The sequence below is a fragment of the Loxodonta africana genome, chromosome 3 (genome assembly GCF_030014295.1).
Source record: "Loxodonta africana isolate mLoxAfr1 chromosome 3, mLoxAfr1.hap2, whole genome shotgun sequence".
NCBI classification, from domain to species: Eukaryota; Metazoa; Chordata; class Mammalia; order Proboscidea; family Elephantidae; genus Loxodonta; species Loxodonta africana.
Window position 1 is genome coordinate 41,257,569 of NC_087344.1, and position 19,211 is coordinate 41,276,779.

Sequence of the window (19,211 nt, forward strand, 5' to 3'; positions counted from 1 at the left end):
GCAGGCAGAACAGTGGGCCCCCGTCCTCCCCTCTGACCTCAGATAAAGCAGTGCATGGACCCAGAGAAAAGGCTCCTTTCTAGACTCGTTCTACTCCACTGACACAGAAAACGAGGGTGGTGGCAGGTGCCGCAGGCAGGGTGGGAGCCATGCCAGGGAGCGCGGTCACGGGAACGATGGAGCCGGGCATTTTTAATTGATGCCTTTAATAATTACTGTTTAAGCAACAGAAGGCAAAGGGAAATTGTTTCAAAGGCAAACCGGAGCGGCGGGCGTCTGGAAGTTGGCTCAGAAACGTGTGCCTCCCCTCCTCACTTGGTAGCTGGTATTTGGGTCTATTTTTTATTTAATTTTCCCTCCTCCTCATTTCAGAGTGCAGCCGTCTTTTCCCTAAAGGAAGTGGAAGAGGAAGGTGCTATATGAAATATTCTCATGCAGTTATTAGCCTGGGGCCAGTTCAAGTTTCTTCAGTAAATCAAAATATGCATTTTAGCTAAGTTGAAACCCTGCCTGCCTGAGCCCCTCTAGGCAGCTGAGGAGCAGCGGTTGGGATCTGCTGGAGAGAAGATGCCTCTGCAATCTGTCCCCGCAACAGAGCAGCCTTGATGTTCCCAAGCTGGGGCCCTGGGGTCTGAAGAGGAAATTGAGACCCATCTTCAAGACAGACATCATTTTAGGCCTCAGTATTTAAATATTTGTGATCTGTCTGTCCTAATTGCTTTTCAGCTTGTTTGCTTTTTATAAAAATCCGGTGTGTGGTTTCCCCAGTGTCCTTGAGTTGGTGAAACAATAGGATGTCCCGGAGCCTGGGCGGCGCATCAACATTCACTGTTTGCTGAGTCGCCAGACATCTGGGCTCTGGGATGGATAAAGGGACACCATCCCTGACCTCTGGGGACTCTGGCTGCAAGGAGATATGACAAGCTAACTTGCAACTTCAGCGGCTGTTCCCTGGCTGTTCCCTGGGCCCACCATATTTCTGGGTGAGGTGCAGAGATGTGAAGACATCTAGTCACTGCATCTTGATTCAGGAGCACTTCCTGAAAGGTGTGCTTCCAAGGAAGACAGGGAAGGAGGCCTGACCTTCAGTAAGCCAGGGCTCATCTCAGGACCCCGTCTGACTCCTGCAGGGCAGCGAGAGTGCCTGTGTGTGGGGCTGATAGTTCCTTCCAGGTGGCATGGTTCAGGATTCTGTGAGGAGAGCTGGGTGCTGACGGAGGAGGGAGGGTTCCAAGTACCTGCGAACCGGACCGGGGCGACCAGTGATCACCTTGCCTGGGCCAGGGGGAACTGGGAGCGGGAGGGGTGCCCTTGGCCCCCCAGGGCTGCACAATTCACTTGTCGGAGTTGTGGCTCTACTCCCACAGAGCTCAGTGAGCAGACCAGCCACACCTCCCTGGGCCTCTTCCCACCCAGCCCACCTGCCCTGCCCCCACCGCCTTTTCCTCACCCAAACCAGCTCAGGTCACACCACTCCTGCTGTCCTTGCTGACCTCCCATCTCTCCAGGGTCCAATCCAGAGACCCCATGATCTGCAGGGCCTCCCGTAGTCTGACTCCTGGCTCCTCTGGCCTTGTTTCTCATCCCTTTCTCCTTGCTTGGAGCCCTGGTGGCACAGTGGTTAAGAGCTTGGCTGTAGCCAAAAGGTCAACAGTTTTGAATCTACCACCTGCTCCTTGGGACCTGTGGCACAGTTCTACTCTGTCCTATAGGGTCACTGTTAGTTGGAATTTGATGCAAAAGCAACAGGTTTGGGTTTCTCTTGGCTTGCTGGAGCCAGACAGGCCTCACACGCTCCCTCAGACGTGCCAAACAGGTAGCTGTCCCATGCCTCTGTGCTTGCTGTTTCTTCTGCCTGGAGGCCCAGACAGTTATCCTGACAACCCTCTCAGGACTTCCATCAGCCCACTGAGCAGCACGCCCTTGTTCCTTCTGCCTGCTTCATCTCTGTCAGGGCCCTTACCTCTCTACCTGCCATCACGTGGTATTCTTGTCTCACCCCCTCTAGCATGTACGCAACTGTCTGATCACTACTGTGGCTCTAGCCTAGGCTCACTTGGGACAACGTGGGTGCTCAGTGTTCAGTGGAGGACTCCCAAGTGCCCTTCGCAGTCAGCAGCCTGGCCTGGCCTGGGCCTTCTGTCTCATTTTCACTATTCTGCCCTTCCGCCTACAACTTGTCTGGTCCCTGCCTCCAGAGATGCTGTTTGCTATTCACTACAGATGTTAAGCTAGAATGTTCAAGAAACACAAAGTAAAAGTTTAGCATGCTTTTCCCAAGAAAAGATGTTTGTGTTAGGGAAATGGAAATTTGATCATCTCTTGACCTCCCCCACCTCCCCTAAAATTCAATACTCTTTGACAGTGGCCCTACCACCCTTCTGCAGGCTTGACTAAGTCATAGTTCGTGAACAGTACTCATTACTTTTATTTCCTTGGGGTGGAGAGTGGGGAAGGTGGACATAAAAAGTCTTAAAAATACAGTTTAATAAAATACTAACCCATGAGCACTGGGGGGTGGAGTGTGTGAGAAGATTAAACCAATAGGAAGAGTTTCTTACAACTCTAAAGATAGTCGGGAATCTGTTCCGAAACACTCTTCACCTGGCCCTCCCAGCAGCCGAGCAGTGGGACGGTCTTTTCTAGGGCTCTAAACGTGCAATTTTTCACTAGGAGTTGTTATTGACAGGTAAGTGTGCAATATTAATTTAGCCAGATTCCAGCGTCTTCAGGATCACACATGAGTATTGCGGAATCATTGCTGAAACTGCTCGATCAATTTAAATTTAATTAAAAGGCATTGAATCAAAGAATAACATGGTAAAGTACAATAATAACCACAAGCATCCTGGTCATTTTATATCATAATCCCTTTTTGATTTTTTTCAACGGATGCAGTAGGAGTAAGCAGACTGACTTGCCACAGTCTCTTTTACTCTTAAGGAAAATAAGAGCTTCTTTGTCTCTAAAAACTCAATTCATTCGTCTCCTTCGGACATTGAAGTGTTAAGTGTGGACTGGAGAATCCTCGGGACTTTTAGTGATTTAGATGAAAGGGTGCAAGAAGTAAAGCCACCTGATACTCTGTATTTGGATAGAGTATTTTTGAATTAATTCAGAATACACAGGAAAGGTCAGTTTTGCCTCCCGTGCTTGAGTTGCACTTTTTAAAAACCTGTAGATGTTCTTTCTAAACAAAATCATAAGTGCTTCATTCGCAGGCGCTCCCTAAAATGACACAGGGTTTAAAGAAACGCTGCTGGCCTCTTAGAACCATTGGGAACAGACAGCCTGGAAATTCATAGCCAGGAAAGGCCCATCCTGGGGCTGCTGGCCATGAGGCCTTACCAGCAGGGGGCACAGCTCTAAGGTGAATGGGGCCTTCACCCTGGCTGGCGGGGGGAGGGGGGGTGTTTCTTGAACAGACCCTCCCAGTTGCCATTGCCGTCAACTCCACTTGTGTCAGAATAGAGCTGTACTCCATTGGGTTTTCAGTGGCTGATTTATTGGAAGTAGATTGCCAGGCCTTGCTTCACAAGGTGCCTCTGGGTGGACTTGAACTTCTAACCTTTTGGGTAGTAGCTGAGCACATTAACCATTTGCACCATCCAGGGACTTCTGACACAGTTAAGCGGTCAAGATATAGCTGACAGAGATCTGGATGTGTGGTGTGTCGAGGGAGCCCCTGGGCTCAGAAGGTCTTTTAGGGAGCTGGTGAAGCTGGGGCCTCCACCTGTTCTTCTGGAATGTGAAGCTCAGTGACTGGAGCAGTGGTGTGGCCCCTAGGATGTAGCCCCATACCAGGTGAGACCTGGGTATACTCTCCTGCTGCCTTGGGCTGGATTGTATGGCTCAGACAAAATTTACCCATGTGCACACACACAAAAATCTTGTGAAAACCACCCTTAAGTGAATGTTCTGGTCCCTCATCTTTCAGGCTCACTTCTGAGAAAGGATGGTGGCTTTTGCATTTTCCCTCCTGGTGTTAACGTAAACCCAAGGAAAGTGTTTTACCTGTGCACCTGTTTCTGCTTGTCACCCTAACGGCGGCCCAGCCTGTATTGAACTCTCCGGAGCAGCCAACCTGGCCCAGCTCACCAGTTCCAAAAATCAGTTGGCCTTTCTCACAATGTGCCATCGTGGAATTCACAGCAATCCCTTTTTGGCTGTTGGCTTTATCTTTCTATCGACTAGGTTTTGAGGTCCAGTAGAGCTCCTCCCTGCCCTCTTGGAGCTGACTTGCTAAGGCAGAGTTAGTATTGTAAGGCCTAGGTGGTAGCTCAGCAATTAAAGGGATACTTTGTCTTCCCTCTGCTGGGCCGTAATTAAAGTTCACAATCTAGATGCCTCCAGAGCCACCATGGGCTTTACCTAGGTGACCTCTGCATGGGAAATAAGAGCTGTAATCTCAGAACGCCAATATGGCAACATGCTTCTCTTTTTCTTTTTTTCCCCAGTTTTTCTTAGAGCTTTTGCATGGGTACAGAGTCACCTGGGTAGCCCCAAATCTGAACGCGTCTTTTTTTAGCCAGGCTGAAGCACAGCTTTGCAGGGTTAACTCTGCCTGTAGAAGAAATGCTTCTTCTGTGCTTGAGGCTTCTAAGACAAAGGCAGCTCAGTTTTTATTAGGGAAATGCTGGTCTTGTTTCTTGAAGGGAAAATGCTAATAGAACTTGATGTAAACTTGAGCCATTGGGAAACAGTTCTCTGCATACCTGAGTCCCTCCAACATGTCACTGTTTGGGAAGGTCATCCTGTCTTCGCAGTCCATCTTGTGCTTTCTCTGTTTACAGAGTGCGGTGAACAGGGTCAGGAACCCACGCTGAATATTTAATGAGGACATATTTAAAAGGCGGAGGTGGCTGTCTTGCCATCTAAGCGGGGCTGTATGTGGGACCCGGGGCTGCTGGATCAAAGGTGCTGTGTGTGGGACCCCGGGCCGGTTAGCCAGCCTCTCATCCAGCACCCCGCTGCCCCAACAGTGCCGGACCTTCTGCTCGGAGGGCCATGTTCGTAATCGCTCAACAGTGAGGAAATGGAAGTGGTGGGCGAGGCCCGGACCTGAAAGGGAGCCCAGTGTCCCCATTGCCGTCCTCCAGGATGTCATCCTAAATTGCAGTACATCTGCTAATAAGGAGACAAGGTGTTACCTTCCATTCAGAGCAGCTGCATTAATTACATCCTTTCAGACATCCCCTGTGCCTACCTACTCTGGCCAGCTTCCCTAGCTTTAAATTAATAGGCCGAATTACAGGGAATGGGGAAGGGTGTCTCTGGAGGCCGGATGCCCTCTCCACCTTGGATGCTGATGGCGATGCCAGCTCAGGACCAGGGCTGTCGGGAAACTGCGGGCTCGCCCTGGAAGGCGGTCCTAGGAGGTGGTCATTTGCTTGAAGGTGCCCACCTGAGCCGAGAGAACACTGCCTGTAGTCATTTCCTTTGATGCCCATGTGCCTTCGTGGGGGACCAGGAGGAGCGGCTGTGCTGTCCTCCTGCCTGTCAGTAATTGTCTTTACAGAGGATGAGACATGAGTGTTGAAACGAAAATCTAGAAAACAGCCCCTCTGCTGTGTTTCCCGTTGTCCTGTCATCTCTGCAACTGGTCTGTGAGGCAGGTGGTTCTGCTGACTGGAGGCCCAGTGCCTGACAGTGGAGCAGGCTCCAGAACCAGGGCCCTCCGCCAGGGCCCCCCTTCCCATCAGGCCCTCAGCTGTTATCATCATCTGGGAATGCTGCTCACTGCCTCTCAGGTCTGTTGTGAAATGTCCATCGGGAGACTTCCATGAGCTCTCTTGTGCCTCTGCAGTCACTCTCTGTGCGCTCCCTGCCACACAGATGCCCAGCACTGGGCATGGGCCCTGGCACCCGCTGGGTGCCTGGTAGACATTTGTTGAGCAAATGAATGTGATGGTGCTTGCACAATGATGGTTCGGGACACCCTCCTTCTTGCATCCCTGTGCCCGGTCCCTCCCCTCCGGGCTGCAGCTAAAGAGTGAATGTCCGCGCCCAGGTTTCAGGATGCTGCCACAGGCTGGGGGTGGGACTGAGCAGTGTGAGCCTGGTTAAGGAACCATAAAAAGACTATTCCTCCTCAGCTTTTCATCTCAGTTGCTTGGTTCCAATATCTGTATTAACAGGTTTTTGGAGGAGCCTCCTCAGGAGCTTGTGCTGTCTGGAGTTCAGTGGCTTGAGTCTGTGTAACCCTGAAGGTCGAGTCCTTTTTAGCTGGCTGCTTCAGGATGCTTAGCAGGCCAGCGGGGTAAGCAGCAGCATTGTGTCCCATTTGTTATTCCCAAGAAGTCACCAAGTGTGAAAATGTGTGTTGTCTTGCTAATGGGACACTAATGAAATATTAAAGTGAGTCTCTCCTCCTGCGGCCATGCTACCCTCCCTCAGATTCAGTCCGTCTTTATATCCAGAGCCCTAGGGAATTAACATTTCTCAGTACTTTTCAAAATAACCTTGGTATTTCTGGGCCATAGCAGAGAAGTTCATAATTTACATTTTGTGATTGTCCTGCTGGGGTGAGGCTCTCTCCATCTGCAGGAGGTGACGTTCCTGGGAGGATTTTTTGAGCCTGTCTTCCCCGCAGCCTGTCCTCTGCAGAGCCTGGGCTGGTGCCCTCCCTCTCTTCCCTGTGTCCCATCTCCTCCTCCTCAACAGAAGAGCAAAAAAAAAAAAAAAAAAAAACCAAACAGTTGTCTCTGACTCATGGCAGCCCCTGGATGGTGCAGACAGTTAACATGCTTGGCTGCTTACTGAAAGGTTGGAGGTTTGAGTCCGCCCAGAGGCGCCTGGGAAGAAAGGCCTGGCGATATACTTCTGAAAAATCAGCCACTGAAAACCCCATGGAGCACAGTTCTACTCTGACATGCATGGGGTTACCACTCAACAAAAGACTTTACCCCAGTTCATAGTGAATGTACTATAATACCACACTAGATTGAGCTCAGGCTACGAGCCAGATATGCTGACAATTCTAATGCCCAGTTGGGGAGAGGCGTCTGCTTCACTTTACAGGGAAGAAGGCTGGGGTTCAGTAGGGTTGTGTGGTTCCCAAAGGTACACAGCTGATAAGTCACAGAATCAGGATTTGAAATCATCCTTCTCAGGCTCCAGTGCCCCATGCAGAATGACTATGCTGGGCCGCCTCCTAGGCACCTCCTGCCCCGGCTACAGACTTGGCCTCCCAGGCTGCCACCAATGTGCCATGACCATGGGCAGGTCATAGTATCTGTGCTTCAATTTCCCCATCTCCAAAAAAAGACCTCAGTACTACCCTTCCTGAGTCAACTGATGAAGACCAGTATCATCATATGTGTGAAAACTCCTGGGGACAAAAGGCCACGGGCGGTCGTGTTTCAGAGACCAATTTCTCTTTCCCATTGGGCATTAGATCCATGCCGTTGTCTTTGACCAGGCTGTGACTGCTTGGCCCCAAGACCCCTTGCCTGGTTGTTGGGGAGACGGAGTTAGCTGCCTCACCCTGGATCTGCTCAGGTTGGTCAGTTCCCTGTCAAGGAGCCTGCAGGAACCACCTGGATCTACTTGCTTTGTAGATACCTGGCCCTCCAGGTCCTTCAGGAGGCCATCATAGGTGGAGTGCTGTCACAGTAATTGAAGCATTCTGCCTCTGGTGTCCAGCACCCTGCTTGACTCCCCAGGAGTTTTTGGCCAAGGCCTGGCTCATGCCTAGGGTACCTTGCTTCCCTTCCACCTTTGTTTCCTCCAGTGTAGACCCAGATTGCCTCTTCCTGGAGGCTGTCTACCCACAAGCTCCTTCCTACCCTGAGTTCTGAGCTCTTCTCCTGAGCTTGTTCTAGCTGCTTTGTGGATGTGCATTTGTTTGATTGCCTCTGGCTGTGCTGTGCTAAGCTCTGTGATCAGTGCCAGAGATTGCTACAAGGAAAGTTCAGAGAATGGAGGTGGGGGTTGGGTAGGGTCAGGAGAGGCTTCACAAAGGAGACAACGTGGAGTTGGATTTTGAAGGCAGAGTAGAATATTTGACAGGTAGAGATAGGGGCTTCTAGGTTGAAGGAACAACATGGGAGCAGGTAAGGATGAATTTGGAAGCAAATTTGTAGTCTTTTTATCTGGACCATGGGATGCACATAAGTTTCCCAAGAGTGCGGACAAGGGCTGTGCTGGGGTGAGGTTCTTCTCTCACATAGTCTCCTACTGCCTCTGGAACACTTAGCATAATCATAATTGATTATCTCTGAGATGATCTGTTTGATTCCTGCTTCTCACACTTGAGGGTAGATGCAAAATGGCAGAGCCCATCTCTGACTTGTTCACTGTTGTCTTTCTGGTGCTGAACAGCATCCGATGTATTTAAGAGGTGCTACCTATATTTTTACATAAGGCTCTCCAGTAAGTAAATATGTACTTTAGCTAAGATGAAGCAAATTCACACATATGTACACACACACACAGGACTATAGAGTACCTTGGTTGGTGACCACCCCAAGGTCATATATTGTGACCTCTGACTAGTGGGTGGGTTGAAAGAGCCACTGCTCCCCCATACTCAGAGCCAGGTCTCTGGTGAACCTTTGAGGAGGGGCCTGGCGGCACTTGTGCATGGTTGAGTCAGCCAACCTTTTCCCTCTTTGAGATGCAGATGCTCCAGGTCTGACTTGAAAAAGTTGGGGACTTTCAGTTCAGCATGTCCGAGAAACCAGGAGCTTCCATTAGTCAGGAGATCTTAGGAGCCAGCAAACTCTAGGGCATTGCTCTGCAGCTCTCTCTCCCCTCCCCAAAAACTCTTGCCTCCATCTCCCCAGCTTTTTATCTTAATTTATAAGCCTTCTGTAGCCCCAATGAAGATATACTGTACTGCCTGAAAAAACACAGCTGAATTCTATTCTGTGCAATTCAAAGTCATGCCTTTGGCCTGGGCTGATTCAGAATCAAGAAAAGCAGGAGGCGCAGCCCAGCTTGGGCTCCTGGACTTGTCAAGAAGCTCCATCCTGCCTGTCTCCTATTGGCCTCAGGCTTAATTAAGCCTTCTGATTTATTTTCCAATTCAGTATTTTTTGAAAAAAGAAAAAATGCTTTAATGGAACCTTTTAATATCCGGGAGCTTTAGATTCCTCGACTTTGTCAGGCAAAAGTGGATTCATTTAAGTAGTTTTATAAAAAAAATAAAAATGCATATATTTATGAAGGTTTCAAAGATTAGATTTCTCAGTCCTTTACTCCAGGAACCTAAAAGCCAAACTCAGAAAATAATTTTTGTAGTGGGGCGTGCACATTCCTTCAGCCAAGAAAGGCAGTCGTTTCAGAAGCGCTCTTATTTCTGCATTTCGTAATTCCCATGTCCTGGCCTCTTGGGGACTTGTTCATTAATTCTTTTCCTGCCCAGCTTACTGATTTGGGGGCGTCAGCGCAGGCTGTAGATGAAGAAGCTTCACAGTAAGAAAAGGAGACATCAGGTGGAAGAGTCTAGATAGAGCCAAGGCAATGCTGTCTTTCAAGATGGAGCAACTGGGTGTTGAAGGCAGAGAGAGATATGGAGAAGTGGTCTGAAAGGTGAGGACTGCTGAAAGAGGATGCGGGGGGTGGGGTGGGGGTGGAGTGAGGGCTCACCACCCAACCAGCAGTGGCCTGGAACCAAGAGGCAGATCCTGGGGGAGGAGGAGGTGATGCTGTGGTAGACGTGGAAGCTAGGTTGGAAGCAGTAGCTGACCTCTGACGTGGGGGGGGCCATGGTTTTGGAGCAGAAGATGGAGAGGCAGTCATGTTCACATTTAGTAAGGAAGATAACAGGTGAGCCTTGCTGCTGCTGAAGCCTGTCTCTCTCAGGCTGGGGCCTGGAGGCTGGGGGTAGCCCCAGTGACTTCTCCAAGGTCTTTTACCCTACAACCACAAGTCTCTGATCCCACCTCCGGGCCACTCTTGGACTCTGGGACCTGGGACTGACCTCCCCTGGCCTGTGCATTGGGGTCTTTGAATTTGCCCCGTTGCTCTGTGGTGGGTTCCTTATTATTGGTGCGTGGCGGTGGGGCAGGCCCATGAGCACCATTCCGACCCTCTAGTTTCCAGGAACCTCAGAGTTGACTGCGCTGCCCAGGCAAGCGGACAAGAAGGGAGCCAGAGGCAGGACATGTCTTTGTATTTTCCCCTACTTCTTCTCTTTGCTTTCTCCTCCTAACAGGTGGGAGTCCCCAGGATGACGGAGACCTCTGGGTCTCACCCCTCACCCCCATCAGCACAGAGCCTGGGCCCTTCCCAGGCAGCACAGAGTATAGAAAGCACATCCATTTTCCAAGAAAAGATGCTCAGAGAGATGGCCAAATTGAGTTAGGAAATGCCAGGAATCCAGGTCCGTGGAGCAGCCGGCCGAGTTCCTGTAAACCTGCCCCGCCTCTGGCTTACAACAGCATCCTGCATGTCTCAGGGATGGGCTGCTCCACCGGGGCGTCTACAGCCTGAGTTACAGGCTGCACATGGCTGTAGGTTGCCCACCCATTTGTCTTTGCCTGATGAATGAACCCACTGATTTTCTGGGTTCCATGGCAACAACAATGGGTTCAAGTATAACAATGATTGTGAGGATGGCGCAGGACCAGGTAGCATTCCGTTCTGTTGTTCATAGGGTCGCTGTGAGTCAGAACCAACTTGATGGCACCTAACAGTAGCAGTGAGCTTTTATATAAGGTCTTTGTCTTTCTTCTTTCTTAGTTTCTCCATAAACACATTCTGAACACCTGCTCTGGGTGAGACCCATGACAGGCTCCCCAGGGCCCAGAGGTGAGCTGGTCACAAATCTGAGCTCCAGGGAGTTTGCGTTCTAGGGAGGGGTGGGAACTAGACTAACAGCCACTGAACAAATGGATACCTGTTCTGTGCCCAGTACTGTGTCAGGGACTAGGGATGTCATCATGACCAAGACCTGTATGCCCAGACCCTGAGTTCATGGAGCATTCAGCCTTGTGGGGATGGCAGAGGCGTGTTGCAACGTATGAGTGGAGAATAAGCACCACACCATGAGCCCACAGCAAAGCCCATGTGGTCAAGTGAGTGGATCAGGGAAGACTTCTCTGACAAGCGCTATTTGGGTGGGAGTTGGCCAAGTGAGATGCCCTGGGAAAGGAAGAATGTCTCGGGGAATTTCCTGGTGAACATGTGGCATCCAGAGAGAGCATGGTGTGTTCTAGAAATGGAAAGAAGCCCAGAAGGTGTGCCACATGGTGAGGTCAGCTCTGGATAGGGTTGGGGTTGTCCGCAGGTACCAGGGAATGTGGAACCCTGTGAGCCACAGTGAAGAGTTTATATGAAGTACATAAGGGGCACTGAGGGTCTAATTGAGTGGTGACCTGGTTAACTTCCTGTGGCAGGTGGAGAAGTCTGGGTAGAAAGATGGCATGCGAGGAGAACTCCTAGAAGCCTGTGAAGTAGCTGCTCTAATTTAGGTTACAATGGGACCAGAGTGTAGCAATGGAGCTGGAGAGAAGCAGACAGAAGAGATTTTTTTTAAGATTCCTTTTTTTTTTTAGGTTGTTAAAAATATACACAGTAGACATATACCAATTCAACAATTTATACATGTACAATACAGTGACATTAATTACATTTTTCAAATTGTGAAGCTATTTTCACCCTCCTTTTCTAATTTGTTCCTCCCCTATTGACAAAGACTCACTTCCCCCTAAGCTTTCCATCTAAACTTTTGAGTAGATGCAAGACATTTTTAAGGAAAGGATTTTGTGGGACTCAGTCATCAATCAGACATTGAGAGTGAGGGCATGAGAGGGGTCAAGGGTGGCTTCAAGTTTCCTGCCTTGGACAAGCAGGTGGAAGGAGATTGGAGTCACAGAGATGCACAACTCAGGGGGAAAACAGAAGAGCACAGTTGGCGGCCACATGAGATACCCAGTGCAGTTGTAGAGTAAGACGTTGGATTTATGGGCATGAAACGTGGAAATGAGGATGGGCTGGGACATAGAGATTTGGGAGGCATCAGTGAAGCCATGGAACGAGATAAAGGAAGAGTGTGGAGTGTGGGGGAAGAGAGCCTGAGAGGCTTTTTACAGGGAGGGCAGAGGGGGAGCCATAAAGGGCCTTCAAAGAGAGGACATGCATGTCCTTTTTGGCCCCTTGAACAATGGACAGCATTTCAGCATGGTTGAGGTCGTGGGGCATTGGGGGAAGACATTCTGGCATGACCAAGGCAAGGAGACAGGCAGCTGCTGTTTGCTTTGTCAGGGACATAGGCTGGGGGTCTAATTTGGCCCAACACCTAGAGGGCTTTGAACGCTGGTGTCCTTAGGCCTCTACTTTCCCCCACTGGCACCCAACAGTGAATGCCCTGCTAGTCCTGTTTGCAAAGAATTATGCAATTACTTCTAAATGCACTACATGCCAGCAGCCTTGATGCTGATGAGAGAAAACGTATTAGAGGAGAAGCCTTTCATCCAATCCTAAACCAGCCACTTCTGGAAGTACTGAATAATAATAATATTTTTTTTAATCTAGAAGAACTTTACATTCATGCTTGACTGAAGCCCAGACCACATTTGTCCTGGGAGCCAATGAGAAGCCCGAGTTTGGGTAATGTATGCGAAGGCCCCTCTGCTGCTCCTCATCCATCATCTGATCTGGCAGAATTTACATCATTAATCATTGGTGGTAATAGAAAAGTCATTGGAATAGAATGTTGTCACAGGATAAATGTCTCCCAATTGCATATAAATGTCTCGGCTCTACTGTACTGTTTGTGCTTGAGAAGTACTGTGTTTTCCAAACGGTGTTTATCTGGCATCATGAAACCATCAACAGTGCCTTCAGCGGCTCCCATGGAAGACAGGAACTTCCCATCTGGTTCTCAGGCCCCAGAGGCATCGCACATACACTGATCTGCCCACAGCTGGAGCTGAGCAAAGGGAGGGAAGGCTGGGCCCCTTGGTATGTTTTGGTGGACAACCCCTGCTGGTTAGAAAACATGCAAGTTCCAAGAATTCCCAACCATGTTACCCCAACTTATCATCTTGTGGCTGAAGGGGATTGGCACCCCCTGCATGACTTCATACCATTTGTTGAAGAGGAAGAAAGGGGGTCTGGGTCTGGCCCAGCCTTACTGGCAACCACAATGGCCTCAAATTCAAGTGGTAGCTAATGTAAATGGACTGCAGGCTACAGAGGAACAGGATGAGGTGCCCAGCATGCTGGAAACCAAAGAGCTCAACATTTTAAGGCCTGTTTACCATTTTAGAAATGAAGTCCGCAGCATTTTCTGGCTGGCATCTCTCTGTTTTGTGACCTGAAAACACTCCGTTTTTGGAAAGTGCAGATCTGCTGACACCTTTTTCTGGAGATTTGTGTGTTTCTCTCTGTGAGCCACCCTGCCTCAGATGGCCAGATGCTGGCTGGAGGAGCCATGTGGCTTAGGAAGCCAGGCATTTTTTGCTGCGGTTTGGAGGAATTATTTCTGTGTGAGTCTTAACCTCTCTGTCCACTCAGGGTCTTGGAGCCTGGCAGGGGCCAGCAGGCAGAGTGGACACCAGAAGCAGGGCAGGCATGCCAGGGTGTCCTTTGGTGGAAGGGTATGTAGGAGCCTCCGCAAAGGACGAACTCCTCATGACCGATGGGGTGTTGTAAACCTGAGAAGCCCGGGCAGGACTTTGTAGAGTGCATTTGGCAGGAGAAGTATATTCCCCTTTTCTGTGGGGAGTTTCATAAATCACTGCCCATCAGATGTGGAAGTGATCTGAGATTACCTAGCCAGGTGGTTGCCAGTCTTTGAATATCACAAACTGGTAAAATTTCAGAAACACTGGTGGGGTTGACATGAGAAGGGATGGCCAACTTTTAATTTGGCTGAGCAAGGCCCGTAAAAGAAGATTGCCATCTACCAGATCATTATTTCATAAAGAATATTTTAACGCCAACAATATGAAAGGGACGTACTTGCAAGATAAAGAAGTTTCCTTTAAATGGAATGAATTTAGCTTTATGAAGAATTTGTTCCATTGTACCTGTTTTTTTTCCCCTTTCTCATTTTGTCAAAGACTAGCAAAAACCTGTTTCTGGTCCACAATTTGATTTATTGAGCCAGTCACCTGGTGCCACAGATGAGCAAACTAGAGTGCAGAGGGAAGAGGTCTGGCCAGGGTCCTATAGTGAGGAGGCTTATGTGTCCTTCCAGTTATTTCTGGCTTCCTCACAGATCATCCCAGACTGAGGGGGTGAAGCAACAATCATTTATTATTATTTTCTCTCCTGGTTCTGGGGCTTGATTGGGCTGAGCTGGGCAGTTCTCACTTGGTCTCCAGTGTTGTCACTTGACGGTGGCTGAGTGGAATCCTCTTGAAAACTTCCTCACCCTTATGAAGATGCACACAGCTGGGGGCAAAGCAGTGGGGCATCTTTACGTGTATGTGGCATTCTTACGGGGCGCCCACAGCTCCAATGGTGAGAGGAAGAGTGCCAGGTGGAAGCCTTGGAAGTGACACAGAGTCACTTCTGCCATATTCTGAGTCACAGGTGTCATTAGGGCCTGCCTCCGTCCAAGGGGAGTGGAGTTAGACTCCATTTCATGACAGGAGGAATGCCAAAGAATCTGCAGATGTGTGTTAAAACCACCACATGGATCTAATAGCCTAAGTCTGACTACCCTCGAAAGGCTAGGTTTTTAATTTGGAACCGTGGTGGGGTCTTGGATCCCCCAACCCCACTCCCTTAAGTATTCTAGGAACGAGCCTGGTGGAGGATAAGTAGGCTGCTCTCCCGGTGATGGGTGGCAGGCTCTGCTTTCTAGTCCCTGCTTGCACGCCTGTGAAGTAATAAATTTCATGAATAAGGTAGATTCCATCAAATAAGTATCAATTAAGCTCTTTTATGATCATAACAGAGATGATGAATTAAAGTCAATTTAGAGACATAACCAATAAAAGAACAGAGAATTCAGAAATACAGCTTAAACTCTCAGAATTCCAAGCACTCAGCCGAGCTTTCTAAGAGGATGACTTCCAGCCCATATTGAGCACTGCTGTGAGCAAGGGCCTGGACTGGGTGCTCTGGGGATCCAGGTGCTGATCCTAAGGAAGTGGATGGAAGTGATGGAGGCAAGCAAGTCTATGCCCTGGAATATATATGATCAGATTAAAGGGCATTCCCATCACCCTAGTCAGAACCAGGCATCAGGAAGGGGTGAGGACCCAGCCTTCTTTTTATTATTGTGGTGAATATATATGTCACAAAACATTTGCCATTTCAGTAACCTCCACATATACTGTTCGATGACATTAATTATGTTCATCGTATTGTTCAACTATTTATTACCTTTATCTGTTCACACATAATACCATCATCCTTCACAGAAGCTCAGTGTCCCCTAAACATTGAGTCTTCTTTTTCCCCACTTGTCCCCTCTCCTGCCCACACTTGGTAACTGCTGATAAACTTTGATCTCTATAAAACAAAACAAAACAAAACAAAACAAAACAAAACAAAACAAAACAAAACAAAACAAAACAAGCTGGTTGCTGTCAAGTGCACTCTGACTCATGGTGACCCCATGTGTGTTAGAGCAGAACTGTGCTCCGTAGGTGTTTCAATGGCTGATCTTTCAGAAGTAGATTGCCAGGCCTTTCTTCTAAGGTGCCCTGGGTGGACTCCAACAGCCAACCTTACGGTTAGCAGCTGAGCATGTTAACTGTTTGTGCCACCCAGGGACCCCTTTGGTCTCTATACACTTGCCTATTCTAGATATTTCATATATGAGAACCCACCCTTCTTAACTCCCTATTCTCAGCTGTGGGCTGCTGGCTTTCAGTTCTAGGACACAGAGATGCTGTGCTCAAGGGGGTTTATTGTAAGGGTTCTTGGGAAAGGAGGAAGAATAATAGACCGTCTTTGCCCATACCACCAGGCCTTAAGGAACAGTCACAGTGCCTGGCCCCCAGCGTTGTACTATAGCCTGGCCTGTTGAGGGTCCAGATGAAATGCAGGTGGGTAGGTGTGCCTGGGGGGGGGAGGGGGTGTGGGGAGAATAGATTTCCACCACCCTGTGAAGAATCTGGTGTGCAAGAAGTGGGCAACTACACAGTTGGTTTTTCCCTGGCAAGGAACTGGCAGCTGATTGTGTGTATAGGGTCAGCTGGGGCAGGTAGAAGAGTTGGTGTGCATGTTAGTCATTGGTTTCCTGGTCATTGGAAACCAGGTCTCACTCGTCCTGGGCCCTGCCCCTCAGATCTGACCCAGCATCTGCCCCAGGGTGACCTGGCTTCCCTAGTGACCTTCCGTTCCTCTCCTTCTCCTCTTGGGCTCATAGCATCTGCATTCAGCCTCCTTGACAGTTCCTTCCAGAGAGGTGGGTGTGCCGTTGGCCCTGGATAAGGCACAGGGTCATCTCAGCTGAAGACGGTGGGACACCTGTCAGTGGGCCTGAGTGAGAACACTGCCCAAGCAGAATCCAGGACCCAAGGGTGCCCACTGACAACCTACTCAGATGGTGGTTAATAGTGATTAATGATCAATAGTGATTAAGCACCTATCATGTGCCAGGTGCAGGATGGGGCAGTGAGCAGACAGACACTCTTACCTTTCCCCTGGACCTGCAGAAAAGGTCACATTCCTTCTCTCTACCCGCCAGGACCTGCTGAGTTTGATGGATAATTGTTTTATGCCATAACTCTTGCCACAGGGAAGGGGAAAAACAGTTCCCCAAGATATAGAATTCATTGGAAACAAGGACCCTCCCTGCCAAAGCTACGAGGCAAGTTGGCCTGTAGCTCCCCAAGTGAAGGGGCTACTTGGTATGTTCACTAGAAGAAAATGGAAACTCACCCAGCCTCCTAATGGACTGTTGGAGCCACAGTAAGCCAGGCCTGGCCCCCAGTCCTGACTCACTCATTTGATAAAGATTTATTGAGCATCAGCCAAGTGCCAGGCACTCTTCCAGGAACTGGGTGTAAATAGTGTACAAAAATAGGAATCCCCTGCTTTCTTGGCACTTACCTTCTGGCTGGGGAGACAAACATTAAAAGAAAAAAGATGGTGGAAAGACTGATGGAGAAGAATCAAGCTACTGGGAGGGGTTGGTACTCCATTTTAAATGAGGAGGTAGGTTGGGTCAGGGAAAGCCTCCCTGAATTAAATCCCATTTGAGCAGAGACCTGAAGGAGCCAGGAGTCCTCAGCGCCTGCCTTCCTTGTCCCTCTGAGCTTGGACACCCAGCGTCACGTCAATTTCATCACCCCCCACCTCATGCAGAGCGGTAACTAGGGTATGGCAGGTATCTCACTGGCCCTGGATGCCTGGCGTCAATGAGCAGTTTCTATTAATCCAGTGCGGCCAGCGGCATAGCTATGGAAAATGGCACCTACGGTAAGCACTGAAATTGCTCCCCTTTTAGATAACATCTGATACCCCTCTTTTAGATAACTTTACAGTAATATCAGCTCAAAAATTCAAGTCAAAATCGTTCATGTTTTATTTAACACATTACCATGCTTGAGGAAGGATGTTGGGCCATACAGGGTTAATAGAAGCTGCTCAGTGGTGCCACGTGCCCAGGGCCGGTGCAATACCCTAGATATGCCACTGCCCACCTGCTCCCTCTGATGTGCCAGGAAGGGTCACAGAGGACTGGCCCTCTGGCCCAGCTCCTCTCCCCCTTCACCCACTGCTTTTCCACTCCGCTCTTCTGATCTGGTCCATGTGAGGAGGAAGTATATATTTAGACTCTTCTGTACTTTCCGTGGTAACAGTCGCTTTATTCCTGGTGAAGAATGAGGAAAATGGGTCAGCTGTATTTACTAAGAAGCGTGTTCGAGCTCCTTTTCCGAGGCTATTTATAAACTTTAAAAAATATGTGCTAAGTTTTTATATCTTATTGGAAGCCAGCGTGCCCGTGACTACCCTTTCCATTACTATGCTGGGGAACCAAGCACTTGGGAATAGAAGTGGGTTGAGCAGGTGTCTTAGTTCTCTAGTGCTGCTATAACAGAAATACCACAGAGGGATGGCTTTAACAAACAGGAATTTATTTTCTCACTGTTGAGGAGGCTAAATGTTCAAATTCAGGGTGTGGGCCCTGGGGGAAGGCTTTCTTTCTCTGTTGGCTATGGAGGAAGGTCTTTGTCTTTTCTGACTTTCTGCTTGTGGGTAATCTTCATGTGACTTGGCAATCTCTCTTCCTCCATCTCTGCTTGCTAGTTTTTGTTTAATCTCTTTTATATCTCAAAAGAGATTGACTCAAGGTACGCTCTACACTAATCCTGCCTCGTTAGCATAACAAAGACAACCCATTCCCAAATGGCATTATAACCACAGGCATTGAGGTTAGAATTTATAACATATATTTTGGGGGGACATAATTCAATCCACAGCAGTGGGGCAGGTAAAAATCTTGCAAATTGTGATTTTGATGAGTGCTGGCAGCCCGCCTGCCTCTTGGTCTGATTTCTCCAGGAGGCTTTCATGTGACATTTGGCCTAGCTATCTTGGGTATGGTATGGGGACAGGGTGACGTGCTCTGACTACAGAACCCCAGACTCTGGCCATGTTGGGTCCTCATGGCTGGTGTTCTACACCGTTGCCTGGACTTTGAGCCATGAAGAGTGGCTTCGGCTAGTGCCTGAGTGTGCTCTTGGCTAGCCTTGCCTGCAGGCTGGGTGCGCTGAGCCTGGGGACTTGAGCAGCTGTTTCTGAACCTGCTCATTCCGGTCTCTGCTCCTGATGGTGCTGTGCCATGCTGCTGGCTCCTAGGCAGGCCCTGTTGGCTCTGCTGTCTGGAAGCTCTGCCTGACCCAAGCCCCCTCTCTCCCTGAGTCCCCTCACAGGCCTTCAGCTTCCAGCATCTCTCCTGTCTCTGATGCCCTGCCCTGTGCACAGTGGGGTCACATTTACTCAACACTGTGTCCCATGTGCAAAGAACATGCAGCATCTCTGTCTCTTTCTAAGTGATCTGCCCTTCCTTGTGGTAGAGGAGGGCTGGGGTGCCAGATTGTGGGTCCACTCTGGCAAGTTTAATTGAATGGCATTAAACAGTCCTTTGGAAACTCTATGGGGCAGTTCTGCTCTGTCCTATAGGGTCACTATGGGTTGGAATTGACTCGATGGCAGTGGGTTTTTTTTTTTTTTTTTTGGTAATCAAGAGTCCCTAGGTGATGCAGTTAATATGCATGGTTGCTAACTGAAAGGTTGGAGGTTCGAGTCCACCCAGAAGCACCTTGGAAGAAAGGCCTGGTGATCTATTTCCAAAA

General features: G+C 49.1%; 1 protein-coding gene across 1 annotated transcript in view; it reads left to right on the top strand.

Moving 5' to 3' along the window:
• The window catches only part of CAMTA1 (calmodulin binding transcription activator 1), a 1,094,671-nt gene that overhangs the window by 121,457 nt on the left and 954,003 nt on the right, over positions 1–19,211 (top strand). The gene's annotated exons all lie outside the window — the stretch shown is intronic.